Source organism: Talpa occidentalis, unplaced genomic scaffold, assembly GCF_014898055.3.
Source record: "Talpa occidentalis isolate TD23 unplaced genomic scaffold, MPIMG_talOcc4v2.1 talOcc4.14, whole genome shotgun sequence".
Classification (NCBI taxonomy): Eukaryota; Metazoa; Chordata; class Mammalia; order Eulipotyphla; family Talpidae; genus Talpa; species Talpa occidentalis.
Genome location: NW_023601433.1, coordinates 68,729,645 through 68,750,481, shown reverse-complemented (window position 1 = coordinate 68,750,481; position 20,837 = coordinate 68,729,645). Strand labels below are relative to the sequence as shown.

The 20,837-nt window shown below is 37.3% G+C and overlaps 1 protein-coding gene and 1 long non-coding RNA gene across 3 annotated transcripts in view; one reads left to right on the top strand and one right to left on the bottom strand.

Moving 5' to 3' along the window:
• CUNH10orf67 (chromosome unknown C10orf67 homolog) overlaps positions 1-20,837 on the top strand; it is a 139,038-nt gene that overhangs the window by 8,494 nt on the left and 109,707 nt on the right. The window lies entirely within an intron of this gene.
• On the bottom strand, positions 1,866-20,483 carry LOC129145785 (uncharacterized). The gene is made up of 3 exons (XR_008551832.1): positions 20,433-20,483; positions 14,445-14,516; positions 1,866-2,144 (listed from the first exon to the last, which is right to left on the bottom strand). It is a non-coding gene; the product is annotated as an uncharacterized LOC129145785 (long non-coding RNA).

Here is a 20,837-nt window from a genome sequence, read left to right as displayed (position 1 = left end):
AGTTGAATGAAACACAGCACACCTGGCTGTGAGTAACTGACTCTGGATGGCATTTGTCATGTTGGTCGCTGTCCAGCATCTTTTAAAATACCATCTCTATTACATTGAGTGCTTCCTCCCCCAGAGAGAGGCCTGGACTCATTCTCCCTACCTCCCATGAAATGAGGTCCAGGATTTGATCTAGGCTCCAGCTATCCAGCAGACACTCCTTGACCCACCATCCAGGTTAAATTGTGGACCAGCAGGAATAAAGCGGGTGCACAGCAGAAGCCACTATGACAAGGTGCCCTGTAGTATTTGTGCAAGCTGTGGTTTCCGTGTGAGCGTTGGCAGAGGACTTGTGTCTTCCCTGGGACCAGTCCCTGGTAGAGTGTGTGCTATTCCAGCTTGACCCTAAACTCTCTAAGGTTATTTAATATATTTAAAACTACTTAGAGTAAATGTTGTTGTTTGCGACTAAAACCCCTGAGGGATACCACAGAATCTGTTTGGTCTAGTAAAACTTTCCTAGGAAGTTAAGAGATTAATCTTATCGTCAAGGACAGATGGGCAGGTGTCCAGTATGAGACAAGGAAGAAGCTCTCCTGGACATGAAGTATGACTGAAGCAGGAGAGTAAGAAGGCTTGCTGTGGAAAGGTGGGCATTGCAGAGGTAGAGTAGTAAGATGGAGGTAGCCAATATTAAGGGACTTTGAAACCTAAGTTTAGATACAAGCTTGTGATTTAAAAAGCAAAAAATAAGCTATTCTAGAGATTTTCTTAATGTGAGGTGATTAGATCTGGTTGTAGCAGTGAAAACATACATTTCCATGATTAAGGTTAAATACTTCAGTGATTTCATTAGAGTTCCAGGAGGATGTATCTTGAAGGAAACTCAAAAGAGATAATTATCTCTTGAGAATAAAAGGGAAGTTGGGGAGAAAAGTGATGGGGGCGGGAAAGGATTTTTAGAAGGACAAATATAGGCAATTGTGTTGTAAAATCAGAATCTGTGCATGAAATTGTCAGGGTCAAGGTGATTATTTCACCTTGTAAATGATTAATATGTATCATCTATGGTCATTTCGACTATGTTACTGAGCTTATATTGTTACTAGGATGCCCAAGTTAGAAAGCCCACAATCTAGTTTAGTGACATCACTTATATTCTGTCCATTAATGATGACTATAACAATGAGGGGAAGGGTGGAGAAAATACCAGAGAGTGTATATTTTGTATGTGAAATTTAGTCAAATTATTCTTCCAATGGGTTCTCAATCTTCCTCCCTTCCTTTTGTATTTGCTTATCATGGCAGATACAATTTTTACAAGTGTTATACTCCCATGTACATACCAAGATTTAGGGGGGCAGGGCAGATGCAAGGAAGTAAAACATAGAAGAATATTTGAGAGAAAAATTGCATGGAAGTTTCAAAAAAATATCAAAATAATATATTAGGTGTTACATCAGCAACACCATAGTGATAAAGAAACAGGAGTCATGGAGCAGGCTGTGGGATGCAAGATGCCCCATGCAGGGTGCCCCATGCAGAAGGCTGCTCAACAGCAAGATCCTGGCCTTTTTATTGACAGAGAAAGGTGGGTCAAACTGAATGCTGGATTTTGGGCTTTAGGGAGGGTGAGTCCAATGACATACACCCAACTCCCACCCATGGCTCTAATGTTATTAACAAGGTGTTCCACTGATCAGTCTCTGGGGCGCAAAGCACATCAGTCACTGGCCCCCCAGGTGTTCCCAGTCGTACCTCGGGATGTATACCTATTGCCCCGGAGTGATCAAGCATCCTGCTTTTGTCTAACTTGAAAGGAGCCTTGTACACTATACCCACAATGAGGCATCTGTGATAGCTCTTGCTGTATAACAAATGATGCCAAAATTCAATCGTTTAAGACAACAGTACATATTGTTTCTTACAGAGTATATAGACCATTAATTAAAACATGACTTGGTGGTTCATGTAGTCAGTCATAGGTCAGTGGGAGCCACAGTCATCCTGAGTCTTGACTAAGGCTGGAGGATCTTCCAAGGTAGCTCACTCTCATGAGTGTCAAATTCTTGCTGACTGGTGGCATATGGGATTTTTCCAAAAGACTGGATGTGTCCACATGGGTTGGTGGCTTGTGTTCCCCAGAGCAAAAGGATCTGAAAAGAAGCAAAGCAAAAGCTGTCATGCCCTTTATGACCTAGCCTTGATGTCACCCTCCATCACCTCCATTACAGTCTGTGAATCACACAGGTTAGTTCAGACTCATTGTGAGAGTAGACTTTGCAAGAAAGTGAGTCCTGTGGGGGAAGTATATTTGGAAGCCATCATAGAGACCATCTACAATAAAAACAAGGCAAATATGATTAAGAGGGGATCAGTACTTCTCCTCTAGGTAACAAGAGATAGAAGATATATTAAGACTGGTATATTGAAACTGTTAGGAAGAATGAGGAAATAATGATAAAGGGCCCCAGGGGTCGAGGACCTAGATCTGTATACAAGAGAAAACGTGGTGGTGCCCGGTGTAGCCTAGTTCCTTGGGATATGTTTTGGAAAAGTAGAATATGGAGGGAAAAAAGATGAAGAATTAGAAATGTAGCATTTTGTCCGAGGTCTTCCTTAGAGCTGTGATCCCCAAAAAATCATTCTCATTGGAAATGCTTCTTTTCCATCATTAAATGCATTTCTTTAACATAGAAAAGGATCCAGGGACTCAAGGAAGCCACTAATTAATAATAAAACTTGTGAACTAGTGAAGATGGTAAACCAGTAAACCTTGTACATTTTTAAGACTTGTAAACACATTTTCAAGACTGTGGTAGAGGATAGTAAAGGGGCTGGCACATCAACTGTTCGTTACACCAGTTTGTTACTCCATCATTGCCTAGCTGGGCCTACTTTAAGCGAAGTCCTCAGAACATTATCAGGGCCACCATTGTATGAATTCAGGGAAAGAAAAAACAAATTGCTATTGTGCACCTCATGTGTGCCAGGTGTTTTCTATCATTTAATGCAGTTCTTGTATTCCACAAAGGTGGAAACTAAGGACCAGAGCAGTTAAAGGTAACCCAGTGCTCTAAGTGTTCCCAAATACCCATTTTTCCTTCTCCCTTTTAGAACTAGAACCTTCAAACTTTTAGCTACATGACTGGCCAACTAACAGAGTGGGCCTTAAGGTGAGAGAAAAAAAAAGTGGTTTATTTAAGTCACTGTCATTTTGATCTCTATTTAAAAAGTTACGCCAGTTTCAATACCTGAACTTGTCAGATACCAGCTAGCAGCCAGTGGGACACCTGGGACATCTTCACTTTCTACCTCCCACTCTATCATCTCCTGCCATGCACTTTGATAAGGAAGATGTCTGTTCTAACAGGGAAGTTTTGCTCTTGATGCCTTCTGTTTTCTATGACCTCAATACATGTTTTAAAAGGGAGTTCATTCTGATAATTTTGCGTTTTCATTTACTGAAGAATCAAAGCTGTTTTCCTCCAATGTTGAGAGCAATCTATTTTCATAATGATGAATGTTAAACTTTGTAGAAATTGAGCTCTGCTTATGGTCTGTTTTGGGGTTCTGACTCATTTTCTTTGGAACATGAGTCTATTTGAGGGGTGTTAAATTTACTGGTTGTTTTCAAATGCCCTATTCTCTGAGCAGTTTTCTTATGGCTTGTACAGATGCCTGTCATCTTGCCATCCTTACATATCATTTCCTATTCATACTAAATGTAGGAACTTCCATCTGACTTTAAGTCAATACTTACTGGTATTGGCAATAAAATATTGAAATCATTCCATATTTATTGGTAAACAGCCAATACCCCAATACCACCATGCCCCACAGTTGCTCTAGCATCTATGGTCTCTGTTGCAGCACCCCTGGGTCCTTTGCATCACCAACACTCAGAAACCAGCAGGGAGCCTATAGCTCTGTGATCTGAGTCCTTTCTGATTAATTGATGTACTTGTCCTCTGGGTTATAAATATTTTTAATGTTAATTCTGGGAGCAAGGTAACTTTATGATCATTTCTGTAGTTATGTATTGCAACACCTTTGAGAAAACTGTTAGTATAAAGGATACTAACTTTATACTAATCTATCCTTCTGAGAGCATTATGTCTCCTCAAAAACTTTGTGTACTATCATAATTCAAGACACTTATTTGTGACATTTCTCTAAGACCTTTCCACCAAATCCCTATTTATCTTAATACATGCATGTGCACACGCATACACACACACATAATTGCTAAGCTAACGCAAAGATTTTCTATGAGGAATTTAAACTATTCAAAACTACTCTTTTCCCCGAATAATTTTATATTCTCTGAATGGAATGCATTCTGTTTGTTTATATTGTGAAATTATGATTTCTAAAGCTGGAGTTCACATTTCACTAAAGATATTCTCACACTGGTAATTATGGAGCAAGGTCCTTTTTAAGCAACCGTTCTCTTGTCTACTCTCTGACAATTATATCTAGCTTTTACTGTCAGCTACAGTAATATTACTTGAAAAATATATTAGAAATGTATGCTATGAAACATTATCATGCTCCCTGGCATGTTACCAACACACCAAATGTTGTTAATTATTATTATTGATGTTAAATCTCCAAACTGTAATTCTCATCGTGTTACCCATCTCTACTTTAGGTTCTATGAGAATCCAGTTTGGTGGACTTGGTAGTCAGACTCTTAGCCTCTTTTGCAGCCCTCATCTCTCAATAGTCACTGTTTCTCCTTTGTTTTCCAGTCTGGGGAACCACATTAAGCCCTTTAACTGAGTACCATCTCTCTCATCTCAAGGCTTTTGCATATAACTGCTCCTTTTGCTGCTCTCTTTGCATGAACACTTGACCTGGCTAGCTCTGTCTCATCCTTAAGGTCTCAATTTAGATGAAACTTCTTCCATATTGGGCTAGATGCTTCTTGTCTTTGCATTCATAGCAACCTGTGCCTCATCACACTAATGGATCGTGTGGTTACTTTCCCACTTCCTGGACTACAAACTTTGTGAGGGTAAGGTAAAGATCTGTCCCATTTAGCTATTCAAGTTCAATTTAGACTTTCCATTTATACCATCACTCTTGAAAAATCAATGTTAGAGACATTATCCTTTCCTAATAAAAATAATAAATCCTTTTAGTTTGAATAAATTCATATACATCGAAAAAGGCTGAAAACAAAACAAATCTGTACTTGTATTTAGTGCTACATATATATATGCATATATACACATACATGATACATATATGTATATGTCTTAGGCTGCATATATACATCTTAGACTGCAGCCTATATATGTTAATTTCATGGCCTATAAAATAAAGAAAAGATATTTACTTAATTGTATTGTACTTTGAAGGCTGTGGAATAAAGAAGAGGTTATAAACATTATGTATTCTATATTTAATTTCAGTAGTAGGTTAATTGTCATCTGGTTATATAGATTTTATGTTCTTTGTCCATTAAGCACATTTTAACAGATGTTTTTGAGATTAAAAAATGCAAGACTGAATTATGTTATTTTTTAAGATGATCTATATTTTATTTACTTCTTTCCTAAATGCCATGATTATAGTATCCATAAGTAATTTTGGTATAGATATATTTTTCATTGCAAGAAATTAGTAATCTGATCTATCTTGTCATAAGAGAGAGACAAATATTCTTATGTGTATTCAAAACTAAAAGATGAATCTTAAACCTTAAAATACTAATAACTGATATAATTGATTTTATCATTAAATTAGGAAATCTCTTTGCATTAACATCATATATATCACATATAACTGGTTATAGTTCTACTTTTCAGTGGCAAAAACTGAATTCTGTATTCTTGATAAAAAATGCTACAAGCACTAAAATAATGATTTAGTTTAACATTAAAGTTTGAAAAAAAGAGAAGGACCATCTTCCTTCTGAAAATTTTTTTAACCAAATGTCTGGAACCCTTTCTCAACCAGAAAATTGACTAAATACCTTGTAACAAATGAGGCTGCCTGTAGGCTATGGGTTTTCATGATGAGATCACACTTTCTGAAGGAAGTCAAGAATCTAGGGCAGGAAAATTTACCAGGACTACTCAATTTTAGGAAAAGAGGTATAGAGAAGTAGAAATGGGCTACTAGACTAACTGGAGAAAAAGTGGGGAGGGTTGCAAATAATGTACTCAAGTTGGAGAAAGAAGCAGGGAGTCAGATGTGAGATGTAGCCTCAATTGATATTAAAACATGGAGTTTGCAGAAACCAGGTGTGATCAAAAAGATACATTACTAAGTAAAAAAAAAAATTACAGAATGGGAGAAAATATTTGCAAATCACATACCTGAGAAGGGATTTATCCAGAATCTACAAAAAACTCTCCCAACTCAGCAACAACAACAAAAAAAAAGATGACCCAATTTTAAAATAAGCAAAGGGTCTTTACAAGCATTCTCCCAAGAAAATATAGGAATAACCAATAAGCACACAAAGAGATGCTCAACACCACTGATCTTTAAGGAAATGTAAATCAAAACCAAAAGTGGATCAACATCCTCTCATTGGACTGTCTTTAATCAAAATAATCATAAATCCATAGAAACAAAAAGGAGAATAATGACCACCTAGGGCGAGGGAGAGAGAGGTTAGAAAGTGACTGCCCTTGGGTGTGGGTAGGATTTTTTTGGGTGACAAAAATGTTCTAAAATTGGTTGTAGTGATGGCTGACAACTGTGAAATAGATAAAAGACCACTGAATTTGTACACTTCAAGTGGATGAATTATATTGACGGTGAATTGCACCTTAGTAAAGCTGTGGGCAAAAGATAGTAACTAGTTAGCAAGTATATAGAGAAATTGGAAACTTCATACATTACAGTGAGAACGTAAAGTGGTACAGCCACTTTGGCAAACAATTTGGTAATTCCTAAAAAGGTTAAGTAGAGTTACTTTATAAATACGTGTGTGTGTACGTGTATATGTATATATTTGCCTAGGAATACTACTCCCAGGTATATATGCAAGATATATGAAAATATGCAAACACATAAAAATTGAAACGTGAACATTCATTGCATCATTATCCATAATAGCTCCAAAGTGGAAGCAATCCAAATGTCCCTCAACTGATGAATGAATTCATAAAATGTGATACATAGGCACAATGGAATATTAGTCAGCAATAAAAGAGAACATGGATGAACCTCAAAGAACATTCAGCTAAGTGAAAGTAGTCAATCACAAGTGACCACATTGTAGGATCCCATTTATAGGAAATATTCAGAATAGGCTAATCTGGAGAGACAGGAAGTAGATTAGTGGTTGCCTAGGGCTGGAGAGCAGGGAGGAGGAAGGGGGATGGGGAAGAGAGAGTGACTACTAATGGGTACAAGGTTTCTTTTGGGGATGACAAAAATATTCTGAAATTAGATTACAAAGATGGTTGCATAACTGTGAATATATTTTAAAATACTTTGTGCTTTAAAGTGGTAAACTTCATGATATGGGATGATGTCTCAAGCTGTATTTAAAAGTATGAATTACTAGGTTTATTATCAATATTCTTTTCATCCTCTTAGCTCCTTCCTCAAAATGTGTCTCATCCTTTTAACTCATTATATTTCTTAAATAAAATGTATGCCTAGTCTACCTAAGTTGAATATTTTCTGTGTTTCTCATAAAAATCAAATAGCTATCAGCAGAATGCTTCTTCCTTTTCTGATATCAAGGATTATTGTTCTGAAATTTAGTCTAAATGAAGCCCTATCGAGAAAGATACTTGAGTACTCATGAAGAACAGTTAAGTTAGTCTTATGATCATCCCATAAGACTCCCTAACCTATCCTGTGCTGAATTTTCTTGCACTGCAGTACTTCTGCCATCACTCTCTAAATCTCCCTCATAGAGGATGATAGTGGGAAAAAATAGATATTCCTTTATAATAAGGTATCCAAACAAAGTGTTCAATAAATAAATAAATAAATCACCCTAATGTAAGGACTTTCCACTCATTAAAATAGCTTCTAGTTAAAATGTTTTCAGATTGTTCTGTAGATATTTTTTTAAATCTGGATTTGATCTCTCCTTCCCATTTCAGGCACTCGTGTATTTCAGAGTTAAGCACAGAAAACAAAAGAACACCAAGATAGGAAAATGAACAATCTCAAAATAGTTGGTGGAAAATAACTTCTCTTTTATTATGGGCTTGTTTTTGACAGTGCTTTTTTCTTTTTCTTTTTCTTTATTTTTTCAGAGAAAAATTTTCTCTATCTCTGGGTCTTCAAGTGAGGTCAGAACCTCAAAAATACCACACTCTATCATTTACTTGGACATTTTCTCAGAGGAGGATTAACTTTGGGAAGAGTTTGGGCGGTTTCAAATGACTCAGAGAGATAAAAGATGAGTCAATGAGCATTGTGAAGCTGTGGTCCCTTCACTTCAACCGTAGGAATATTGGATTTCTTTGGAACTTGGCAGCTGTAAGCATATATTGATTATTTTAATGGATTCCTTCTGAGTATGATAGTGAAGACATAGGCAGAATTGTCTTACTGTCAATAAATTCTATCGGTCATTATTTGATACTTAAAAAAATTACTAGACTCAGGAAACAAGATTTTAACCACATGGTAATTTAGGTTTACCAGAAAACCCTCTTAAGAAAGGCATTCTCAGTTGTATCTGTTCACTCAATCAATGATCTTTATGATAAAAGCAAACAAACTTTATCATCAATGATCTTTATGATAAAAACAAACAAACTTAGGCAAGAGGGAGACCATCTCTTCTCAAGCCACTACTAGACGATTTATCTGATTACCTTTTCTTCAGGAAATACCATTTTTAGCAACATACTTTTGAATAAAACCACATAATAATGATTAAAATTCTTGAGCTCTTACCACATTCCAGGTACTATTTAAGAATTTGTATTGGATTATGTCATTTCAACCTCACTCATTAGCACTTTATGAGATAGAAACTATGAGTATTACCACTTTATAGGTGAGGAAATCAAGGTACAGAAAGAATATAGCTTTCCCTTAAACAATGTGTGAACTCCATGGGGCCACTTATAGGAAGACTTTTTTCTATCTGTGGAATACACGTTTACAGATGCAAACAACCAAGACTGTTGGTTGAAACCAATGCCCTGCCTCTACCAAGAGACAACTGTTATTAAATTTTTGGTGAGTCATGGGGGCTTCCTGGTGGCACAGGTGTTAAAGACAGCACTAACAAGTTGTCGCCAGCCACTGCAGCACGAGTTCAATCCCTGGCCAGGGAGGTGACCCACATGGTGCAGCAGATCTCTCCTGTCTCTTCCATTGCTCCCCTCAGCAGTGTATTTCAGTAGATCTGCCTCTTGTGCTCTCCACTCCCTCTGATGAATCCTCTCACCACCCCCCACCACGGCCGCACCTGTGGTTTACACCCCAGTTCTTGTATGCATAAATAAATAAATCTTAAAAAAAAAATTTTGGTGAGTCAACAGTTACACGTAGCTTTTCAGCTGTGCAGAGGTTGACACCCCTAACCCAGGCTTGTTCAAGGGTCAATTGTATATAGTACGACTCAGGGAAGACATTTTAAAAACTATAGGCAACTCATAATACTGAGAATAGAAATTTTACATATTGAAACATTCATGAAATTTGTAATATAACAAGTGTTTCCCCCAGGAGTCCAGGAGTATAATAATGGGGATTTAGAAATATTTTTTCATATTTTTAAAGGATAAGGAAAATAATAATTTCATAAGTTTATACAGACTACTTAAATATTTCTTCATTTTTTTTAATTGGCCTATATCATCAGTGTGGTTCACACTGGAAATTTGCTGTGAGCTCTTCAAACAAGATTGTTTCATTCATCTCTCTTCAGGCACTGATAAGTACACACCTGACTCACTGAAAGGTTATTTAGTGAAGTGACTACTTGCTACAGACTCTGATTGGCTGTTGATGACATCATAATCATTCTTGGATTTATTAGATGGAGCAGATGGCTACCAGAGTGTTGCAACATGCTGGAGTTTTAACAACCCCAATTTTATTAATCCAACACATAACGTCATCTGTAAATATAGAGTGGCTGCTAAATATTGGTGAACAATAATATCAGGGGACAAGTGCTTAAGTGTCTGTATATTGCTTATATTATTGCTTGTTGGTCAACTAACAATTTTTTGCTTATTATCACCAGAACCACAGCACTGATATTTTGCAATTTTTGTATCACTAATTTTTTTTCATATATGTTGGAGACTTTCCTATACAATTTGTTCCAACAATTAATTATGAAAAGCCCATAGAATCTTATTTCTTTCTTTTTAAAAATTGAGATGTAATTGACATGTTATATTATATATCAGTCAGGTGTATAACAATGATTTGATGTTTGTATATATTATGAAATTATCACCCCAGTAAGCCTAGTTAGCATCCATCATCACACATAGTTACAGATTTTCTTGTGTGATGAGAAATGTTTAAATCTCATTATATTGCTAAATTTTTGATAATTTTTACTTGATAAACAGATGGCTTAATTTTGCAAGAGAAAAAAGGAGACACACAACTGAAAGCAGTTCTTTCACAATATATGTGTTTTGGCTAGATGAGCCTGTTCAAAGGATTTCAAACCATTGAGGAAGATAGGAAAAAGAATTTCTAAGGATGAAAAAGGTGGTGAAAAGTGGCAAAAATCCACATAAAACCTGTTAAATATATATGTTTTATATAAATGAACCTGTCTTTAGATTTAGATATCTACAGATACATACATTTCTGAGCCTGTTGCTGTCATGGCTGTCATTTCCTGAAATGTAAGTCCCACCACAAGTGGTAAGAGTGTAAAACCTGTCCTGGAGCCAGAGAGTCATAGGAGACTTCCTTTTACTTTACCCCTTCACTTCTCCTCCCCAAATACCTGTGGAATGACTGTTAAATGACATATGTGATGACTGTTAGAATATTCACAGGAGTGAAGGTAATGGTATCAAAAACAGAAAAAAACACGATGAAGAATGTTCAACTTTTTCATTTCTGTCACCCTCCTTATATTCGCTGCTTTTTCAGCTTTCTATTTTTATTAGAAAAACTATATTAGGAAGATGCTTGTGCACTGTGAATGCTGTCTCAGTACCATGGCAACAGCTTGCTCTTAGTCAAACATTTTATGTCTGCATCATACATTTAGACATTTTATAAATGAAATTTAAAATGAGTGGTGTATATCTCAGTAATAATTTCAGACATGACATTCTTATTCAAAGAGCCACAGAGTTAAATTTTAAAAAGAAAGGCAGAGATAAGAAATTGGCTGCTTCGGAAGAAAACCTTTGTGTCTTTCACCAACAATAGAAGTGTTACATTCTCCTGTTGATAGATACACTTTCTACCACCACCATTGAAATGTCTACAAATATAGAGACAAGTGGAAAACTGGCTTTGAGTCTGGAAGCCCTGGTTCCACATTCTGGCTCTGCAATTAAGCAGGTGACACAGAGCTATGACTCAGCTTCCCAATCTGAACAGTGAAGAAGTTGGTCGAGATTAATATGCTTCTATGATTGGAGGTTTCCTTTCTTGAGGCCCTGCTGTAGAGAGCCTTTCCTTCCTGTCTCTTTATAGAAACAGTAGTGTGGTTAAGAATGCAAAGCTTTAAAAAAAAAAAAAACAAAGAACAAAAAACTTAAAAGGGGCCTCCCCTGGTGGCGCAGCGGTTGAGTGCTGGGTTGCGAGGCTGCCTGCAGCGCCAGCTCCATCCCCCAGCGCCAGCTCCATCCCCCGACACCGGCAAGGGTCCCACAAAAAAAAAAAAAAAAAAGGAATGCAAAGCTACAGTGCAAACAAAATCTAAATTCAAACTTGGTTCTATCCACCTGCTTGCTATGTGTCCTTGGGAAGATTCCTTATTTGTGAAATGTATCTTATAATAGTAACCACCGCATAGGGGTGTTGGAAGGGCTGACATGAGTTTAATATTAGTGTCTACCTCATATATTTTGTGGACTGTATGAGATGAGACACAAGACTTGCTTAGTACTCTGCTTGACCCATCAAAAACAATAAACATTAACATTAAAAGTCATCTGTCCCTTCAGAGTGCATCGTCAGGCAGCCATGTAGAATTAGAAATAAACCAGAAAAATCCTCTAAGATAGAGTAAGAAAATCTTCAGATATAAAGTATTTGTAGAATAGTGGTACATACTCAAATTTCTTAAGCTACTTTGAAATAATGTAACATCGTCTCCTTAAAGCTACCTGGTTCATGCCAGTCTGTTTTTTGAAAATATTAAGGTGGTCATTCCAGGCTGCTAGGGACTTCTGCTTCATATGGTCATTCAAGCACTTGCATTCATTCCAGTCATTGCTCCGCTGGCTCTATGGGGTTGTCATTATCAATAGGTTAGAGATGGGTCACTGTCAAATCTAGCTTTCAGTTGGTAGACAGGAGAAAGAGAAAGTGGCGGAGATATAACCACTGTCAAAAACCTATTATCTACTCTAAATCATAATCTATTTTGTGAATTTAGTAGCTTGACTAAACCTAACTACAAGGAAGACTGGGAAATTTCTATAATGACACCCAGGAAAAAGTTAAAAATAGATTATGGTGAACACCCAGTTATACACAAACATGTGCACATATCTTCATATCGTACATAGTTTTATTTTGTATAATACCTAAAACTGTATAGTTATTTTTATTGAGAAACAAGATAATGCCATGACACATTCTAAATTAATCTTAATATTAATTAATATTGAAATGATTATAAAAGAACACACATAGTAAGTTTTTGGTTCACAGATTTTCATAAACTTAATACATTCATGTAACTAACGCACAGATCAAGAAACTAAATACTCCCAGCACCCAAAAGCCTATGGAGTAGAAGTTTTAACCTACACAGGGACTTATCTCAATTATGTCAGAAAATTGGGACATGTGTAGTAGCAATACACATTCTACATATCTATATTTAAAATACATTCCTATGTACCTACAAATAGTATTTCATTAGGGATTCATTAGTAATGTTTTCTCCCAAATTTCCTTCATCCTTAACACCATGTACTTTGAAAACAGGTCAATAGAGATAAATAGATGACCCCTCACGTCATGGATGGTTAAAATTAAAATCACTGATTACCCTGCACATTCTTAGAGGTTTCTAGATAGTGTTGAGAGCCAACCACACAAGTCATGGAAACAGCTGAAGACTCTACGTGAGCACAGTGACGCAGGATGATTCAGGCCCAGGAACTATTATTAGAGTAAGCAAATGCTAGATGTGTAAACAGACTATTAAATAGTCCCCTTGGAAGAGGAAGGAGAAAAGGAAAAGTGAATTTGAGCCGCTGGCACTTTATCTGTCCAAACTGTACTAGTCATAATCCAAATGTGGCGGCAGCCTGTGCTCGCCTGGCTGTGGTCCCTTGGACTTGGAGTCTGCTGCTTGGGCAAAATTGCTATGGGCAGAGCCAACTTCTGTGTCTCATGTGTCCCTAGAATGAGCCTAGGCTCACTATTCTTCATAAAGTGCTCCCCAGGAAGAAAGGAAGACATGTCAAGTAAAACTCCAGAAACTTCAGTGAGCACATACAGTTCTTTCTCAGATCCTCCATCCCCTTTTAGTTTGACTTCACATATATGTTATTTATTAGCATAAATATTTAGCACAATAACAGTTATTATGATTTATTGTTAGCTTAACTCGTCAGACTTCTAAGAAGTACCAGAAACAACATGGTATTTTATAATTTCATTTGGGTGATGACAATCTTCTTATTGAAGGTCCATGTATGAAAGATAAGCATCTATCAGCAATATAAATGGAATCAAAACTGAAGCTAATACAGCTCTGCAGTTAAAAATAAATCATGATAGCAATTTCAAAAAAAAATAAGCAAATAACTCTAAATGAACCAAATAATTATATATAAATTTGATTTTCATTTGAGATCGTATCTAAGTTCAAATTATCCCAGTACATTAGAGAAATTGTCTATTGGGTGAAATTCAATAGAATAATATATTGACTGGAACTAAGTATGTTTGGAATATAACATTTGAAGATAATCAACTTCCTGTGTGGCAAACATTTTTTCCACATTTAATTCTTATAAAAGTGCAATGAGGGCCTCCCTGGCGGCGCAGCGGTTGAGCGCTGGGTTGCGAAGCTGCCCGCAGCCTCCGCGGCGCCAGTTCGATCCCCGGCTGCTCCCCGGCCACCATAGGAGGGTCCCACATGGCGCGCAGACCTCTCCTGCCGCCCACTGCTCCCCTCAGCAGTGTACTTCGGTCATTCTGCCTGCTCTGCTCCCAGCTCTGGCTTTGGTGAATTCTCTCACCCTCCCTCTCTTCTGACTGTACCCAGTGCTTGTATGTATAAACAAACAAACAAATAAATAAATAAATCTCTAATGAATAAATAAATAAAAGTGCAATGAGTTACTTACTTTATTACTGTAATTTTACAATTGAGGATACTGCATCTTGAAGAGGTTCAGCCATTTGCGCTCATTATACACCTGATAGGAAATGAAAGAAAAACCAGAACTTGGGTCTGATTAACTCCAGAAGGTCGTTCTCCTAAATACAGGTTACCCCTGCTATCTGAAAGTATAGATTTTCTGTGAACCAATTTCTAAGTTGAAATGGTGTAAAGTGAAGAAACAATTATCATTCATTTATATGAAAATTTTTGAGGGTTTCAAGGCCCAAAAAATAACCTACCGACTCACACCACACAAAATTTACAATATACTAACATGTAGTAAGAGCAGGAATGACACAATAAAGTGCCAGCACATATAAGGAGTCCCTGTATGAAGCCCAGCCTTACACCCTCCTGCTCAGAGTTTGCAGCTGACAGCTACACAGAACAAACTATGGATACAATTTTTGTTTTTCACCCTTGGCCATAAAATAAAAAATCCTTTCTGCATTTTTTGCAGTTAGCAAAAACAGGTACTGATGTAGGTTTTTCCAAAAAGAGAGTGGCCAAACACAAAAAAGCAGGGGCTTCCTGTATCATGCTCTACAAGATGACTTCATATTTTTTCAACACGATGATTCTACATTCTCTGGACTAAAATGTGAGTGGTGATGTGGGATAGAACTTGTGAATTTACAATCATCTTGTGCACCACTTTCATGTACTACCTGCTATGTATGTACCAGGCTCAACGCCAAATGCACTTCAGAACATTCCTCTTTAATCCTGGCTTGACCAGTTTCCAGATGAGGTTTAGAAAAATTAAAAAGTTTGACCAGGGTCAAGCAGGTAAGGGTGTGGCAGTGGACTTTGAACCCAAATCTGTCGATCTGACTCAATCAAATTGGATTTTTATGTAGATGAAGTATATCAGAAAAGTAGTAGTGGAACTTTCTTTAGTGCCTTGTTAGCAGTGTAATCCTCATGTATCCTGGAGAGCTGTGATCTTTGCAATTGAACCAGCTGCTGCCCCTGTTATCTGTGGGTCTAGGCATGAGTACAAGTGAAGGCCCACATAGGAAGGAGTAAATGTTTCAATATAGATCAAATAGTACTTGCTAACTAAATTCTGTTCAATCTTTCTGCCTAGATGACTATACCTTTATGGTGAACTGGAAGGCCAGGCTTTAATTTCATGTTCTTTATCTCATTGGTCATTACAGAGAAGGAGCCCCCTTACCGTCCTCTTCCCAGGCAGTGAAAGGTTTGTAAAGTCCATCAAAGCTCTGTGCCATACATGGCCTGTCATGGCCCTGGCCACACCCCTGGCTACGCAATCTATTCTCGAGAAGAGGGATCCAAAGATCCAAAGGCCCTATAAATAAACCTAATGTTATTTAGACAAAAAACTGGGGTCCCTGACCCTGAGTGTTTGGAGCAAGACCTAGAAGGAGGAGGCATGGATGTTGCCCATTACCCCCTCCCCTTACCTAGAGACTACAACTGGAGTAGATCAGAGCAAGGTCTCCCATGAGTAGGACCTTCCTGCTGAGTTTATGGATGGATACTGCTTTTGGTCCCCAGAGCCACTTCCAAAGAAGCATCCTTCAGTCAACATCACTTTTGAAAGTGAATTCCAGCCTTTTAACCTCACTCAGGTCCTAAAACATCAAAGGTCACCCAGTGCATAAATACCAGCAATAATTCTTTAATCCTCTTTACTTTTCACATGATTTTCCACCACTGCAAATGGCTCCAAAGCCCCACCAATCACACATCCCCCCCCATAAAGGAAAAAAGACAAACTTCCTCCCCTCAACACCCCACCCCATGGCTCTGTCCTGCCTCCCTCCAGTCCCTCCTCCCTGCCTCCTTTTTTTTTCTCACTTTCTTTTTTTCCTCTTAGTTCTTTATTATGTAAACACATTTAGCTTAGAAAAATTCCTTTCTCCTCTGCTAGCTCTTGTACCACTCATTCTTAGATTTACCATCACAGATGGTTTTTAACACAGGAAAACAGGACTTCCTGGGGGTGGGTGTGGAGGGAGTATTGAGAGAAGGTGAGTGGACAAAGAGCAGATTCTCTGTAGGAGGTTGAATGGGGCAGAGCTGAGTTGGAAAGAAAGACCAGTTTCCCTGGCTGAATCCTAAAAATAAGCTTGAAAATGAGATTCAGATAGGCTTAAAATAAATGGAATATATTTTGTCTTTTCTTTGAGGAAAACCCCTAAGGTTTCTGTAAATGTGATTTACAGCATTAAAATTCAGGGACATCATTAAATATGTAATATGTATGATGATTTTTAAGAAATGTTCTTTTTTTACTGCTCAATTCGATTTCTCACCTACTGTATGTTTTTGTATCTTTGTTTTATTTTTCTGATGACAACAAAATACCATTTTTTTTTGTGTGTGGGACCCTCCCCGGTGGCCGGGGATCAAACTGGCGCTACGGAGGCTGGCTGTGGGCAGCCTCGCAACCCAGGGCTCAACTGCTGCGCCACCAGGTGAGGCCCCAAAATACCATTTTTTAAAAGACAGATGTACCTCTAATTCTTCAGGATGCACAGATTTGCCCATACCAAGGTACATATTACTAGTTCTATGACTTGGAGAAAGAGTTTTAACAGAAACTTCATTTTATTATGTTTAAATGATGGTGTTTCCTTTAAAGTCTCGAATAATTTTCTAAATGTAAAAATAACTACCAGACTGACTGCATTGGAACGAATCTTGTTGACCACAGACAAAAGCAATCAACTGATTGCAACAACAAATAGGGTTTGTTTGGGAAAAACGAAAGAAGAGAGGGCAGAGTGGAGTGATTTCATGGTGAGACCCACATGTAATTCCTGAATCCAAAACTAACAGTCTCCTAAGTAGCCTCTGGAGGGCCTCCCCTGAGTTCCAGGGGAGGGGGAACAGTATCATTTCTCCTGGGTGATGCAAGGCATCTGGGTCCTGCAGTTGGTTGATTTATACATGCCTGGGCACTCTTTCCAGACTCCCGACCTCATTTAAATAGGGTTCTAAATATTAATGTCCATGGCTTAGATGAATGTTAATATTTTAATTAAATTTTTTCATAGAACATGTGCTTTAGAAGGTGAGTATGTTAATAGGGGAGCTTGCTCACTTAAAGACTTCCATCTTTCTCCCTGGCACATGTCTCTTTAATTTCATTTTGAATGACATTGAAAAAATAGGGCAGATAAATAGGAGGATGTCTCATTGATATTATTTTCAGAATGTATTAATTTTATATATGAAGGATGATCTATCGTCCTTTAAAGTTTTTAATCAGAGTTCTGAAGAGAAATTAATGTATTTGTTGCAAGTTTCTTATAAAATACTATCACAAAGGTGTCATCTGACTCCTTCAAGGTGAAGGCAAAGGCAACATTTTTAATTGTGACTTTTTTCTTCTTACAAATGAAACATACTTATGTTTTAGAATTAAACATTCTAAATTTATATTCTGTAGAAATGGAAAACTTCCCTGTAATTCTTTCCAAAGCTAGTGACTATGAATATTTGGGTGTCCATTCCTCCAGATTTGCTCACTTTTGCAAATCAAAATGAATCATGTTCTATAAATTGTTTTGCAACTTGCTTTATTCACTTCATTTGTGTACTGACCTCTGACCTTGCGTATATGTATATAACAGAGAGTGGGCCAAACTTCCTCCAAAGATAGACACCAGTTACAGTGGCTTAAAGAGTTTGTTTTATTCTCATTCACTTGTGAATTCCAGGTTTCAGGGGAGCAGAGGAGGGACCTAACATGAGTCTTCCTGAGGTCATTTAAGGATGTAGGCTGATAGTGACTTCAACAGTTGAATCCCAAGGTCACTCTGGGTTTGGCCATCCCTGTCAGCCAGAGGAGAGGTGCTTGGAGGTCTGTGCATGGGCTGTTGTAGGGTGAGTGTCACACCAGCTCACATGCCACAAGCGACAACTTAGTCACATGGCCAGAGTTAACAGGAGGGAATGCTGCCAAACACAGACCTCTAGAAAAGGGAAGAGGGATTTGCATCCCTGCCATGCCTTGTCATTACATCGAATTCTAGATCATTCTAAGTGCTCTAGCACAGTGATTTTTTTTAAAGGATTCTCCCTGGGTCATGAACTCATCTCAAAATGCTGGTCTTTCTTCTGATTTTACATATTAATGCTATTTACCTTTGGAGAGCTTCATTTTAAAACTAGTTCTACTTTCAGTAAGTTATTAGATTTCTGAGATAGACTATTCATAAGGCAGGTATAATATAGCAATTATCCTGGAGCAGAAACACTTGGGTATGAGTCCACCATTCGCTAACTATGTGACTTTGGGCCTCAATTTACCCATCTATTAATTATGATAATAATATATCCCTCTTCTTCCTCTAAGCATCCTTAGGTGAGCTCTGAAAATGGTTCTCTATTCACTTGACTCAGAAAACCTTACAAAATCATGCAAACCAAGAAGTTCAAATCTTTGTGTTTAAGAACAGGTATGAAACTGCTCAGGCCATCAAGGGCATGCTTATCTGATTGTTAGATTGGTGGAGTTGTTGTTGGGTGTGCCCACTTCAGTGGACATCCTGCACCGATGCAGGATCAGTGACCCAAAAAGTGCTGAATTTTCACTTCACATATTTAGAAATGCAGAGAGTAATGCTGAACTTAAAGGCTTTAAATGTAAAGCCTCTGATCATTGAACACAGCCAGACTGACAAAGCCCCCAAGATGCAGACCCATGAGCTCTCTCTGCCACATTCATAAGGTGTGGGCTGAAAATGAGTAGATTGATCCCAAACCAGAAAAAAATTGCACAGAAGATAAATGTATCCCAGAAGAAATATAAAATTATGGTTCAGGAATTAAAATTCAGCATAAAGTAAATATAAATTAAATTAAAATCATGATATGTCCTCAGAAAGTTGGTAGGATTCCAAGGAGAAAATGTCTTCAGAGGGCCTAGTAGACTAATGGGCACATAGTAAGCAAATCAACAAGTGACAGCTCCGCTAATATCACCAGAAAGGCAAATTAACATAGTACTAGAGTTTACCTAGGAAAATCCTGTTAGCCACCTGAAACTTTGCATTCTATGAAGTGAGTGACAATAATGCAAAAGCTCCCCTTGCAAAAATACACTTGCCAATGGCTGGAATTGCCACAATTTTCCAGATTACTTTGAGTTTATTGTGATTTAAAATCTCTGCTCATCTTCCTTTCAAATATAAAATACTTTAGAGTAACTTCATCAGAACCAGTGCTGTTCCTGCGCATGGTTTGGGTTAACTCTAGAGACAGCATTAAAGTAAATTCACATCAGGTATTCTGGGGCCTATAAGTTTGCAATAACTAGACCTGAAGACTTGAAAGCATTGTGGTTCAACTATGAATTATTCTTGCCATATTCTGCTTCTGCAGTTTTTAATAGCTTTTTCACTAAAAGTGAGACTAGTTGAGCTTTGAGATATTTTGTCCCACTAAAGTGGACCATGGTCAAAAGAATTTTAAAACATGACAATAAAATATTCAAGACCACTACTAGGAAACTTTTTTTAATGTAAGTCTGAAAATTTTTGAAAACAATGAACAAGTCTTAGTGCACAGAACATAAGAACTGTGCAATAATTGTTCTCTAAATTTGGTACTAATCATATCCTTTCAAATACTATATTTAATTCTAGGCTTTGTATCTAAAAGAAGACGGAGAACTTGGAGAGAGTTTAAAAAGAAAGTCATAAAAATGATTAAAGGTTTGGGAAACAAGATCCATGAGGAAAGGCTAGAGAAGTGTTGCTTATTCTGCCTGCTGCCCTGAGCTGAGACCCAAACTTGAGAAGCACTTTTAACTGAAGGGCAACTATTGTTCTACCCTATAGAAAGACTTTAAGTTAAATACAAAATATCTTGACAATGGAACATTTTACCCAAAGGTGATGGGAGATCCCTGTGCAAAGTATTATTACTAATTGAGTAGATTTTCAATTGTTAAGTAGGAGTTTTGACCTACCTGATGATAAATATATACAAGGCCCTTTTGAAATTTCTTTCAGTCTCATGAGTTGAGGGTTATTTCTGTAAGTGGATATCTAAAGTGAAGTCACAAATGGTGAGATCACAACCACAAAGGTATTGTTTAATGCAGTATCTAGATAAGAGGCTGCCTAAACATAATTGTTTAATAAAGCCAATTAGATCTCTTTTTTTTTTTTTAAAAAAAAAAAAAAAGGTGGTGTTTAAGATTTCAATCATACCCAGTGATCTAACTAGATGAGTGAATCCTGTGGTACTTCAGTAAATGTGACTCAATAATAATAACAATATTTATGATGGTAAGAACCCGGTTCTACTGATGTTTAGACCAGTTCATTGATTGTTGGAAAATAAAATCTCTCCATTTTAGAACTTAGTTTCA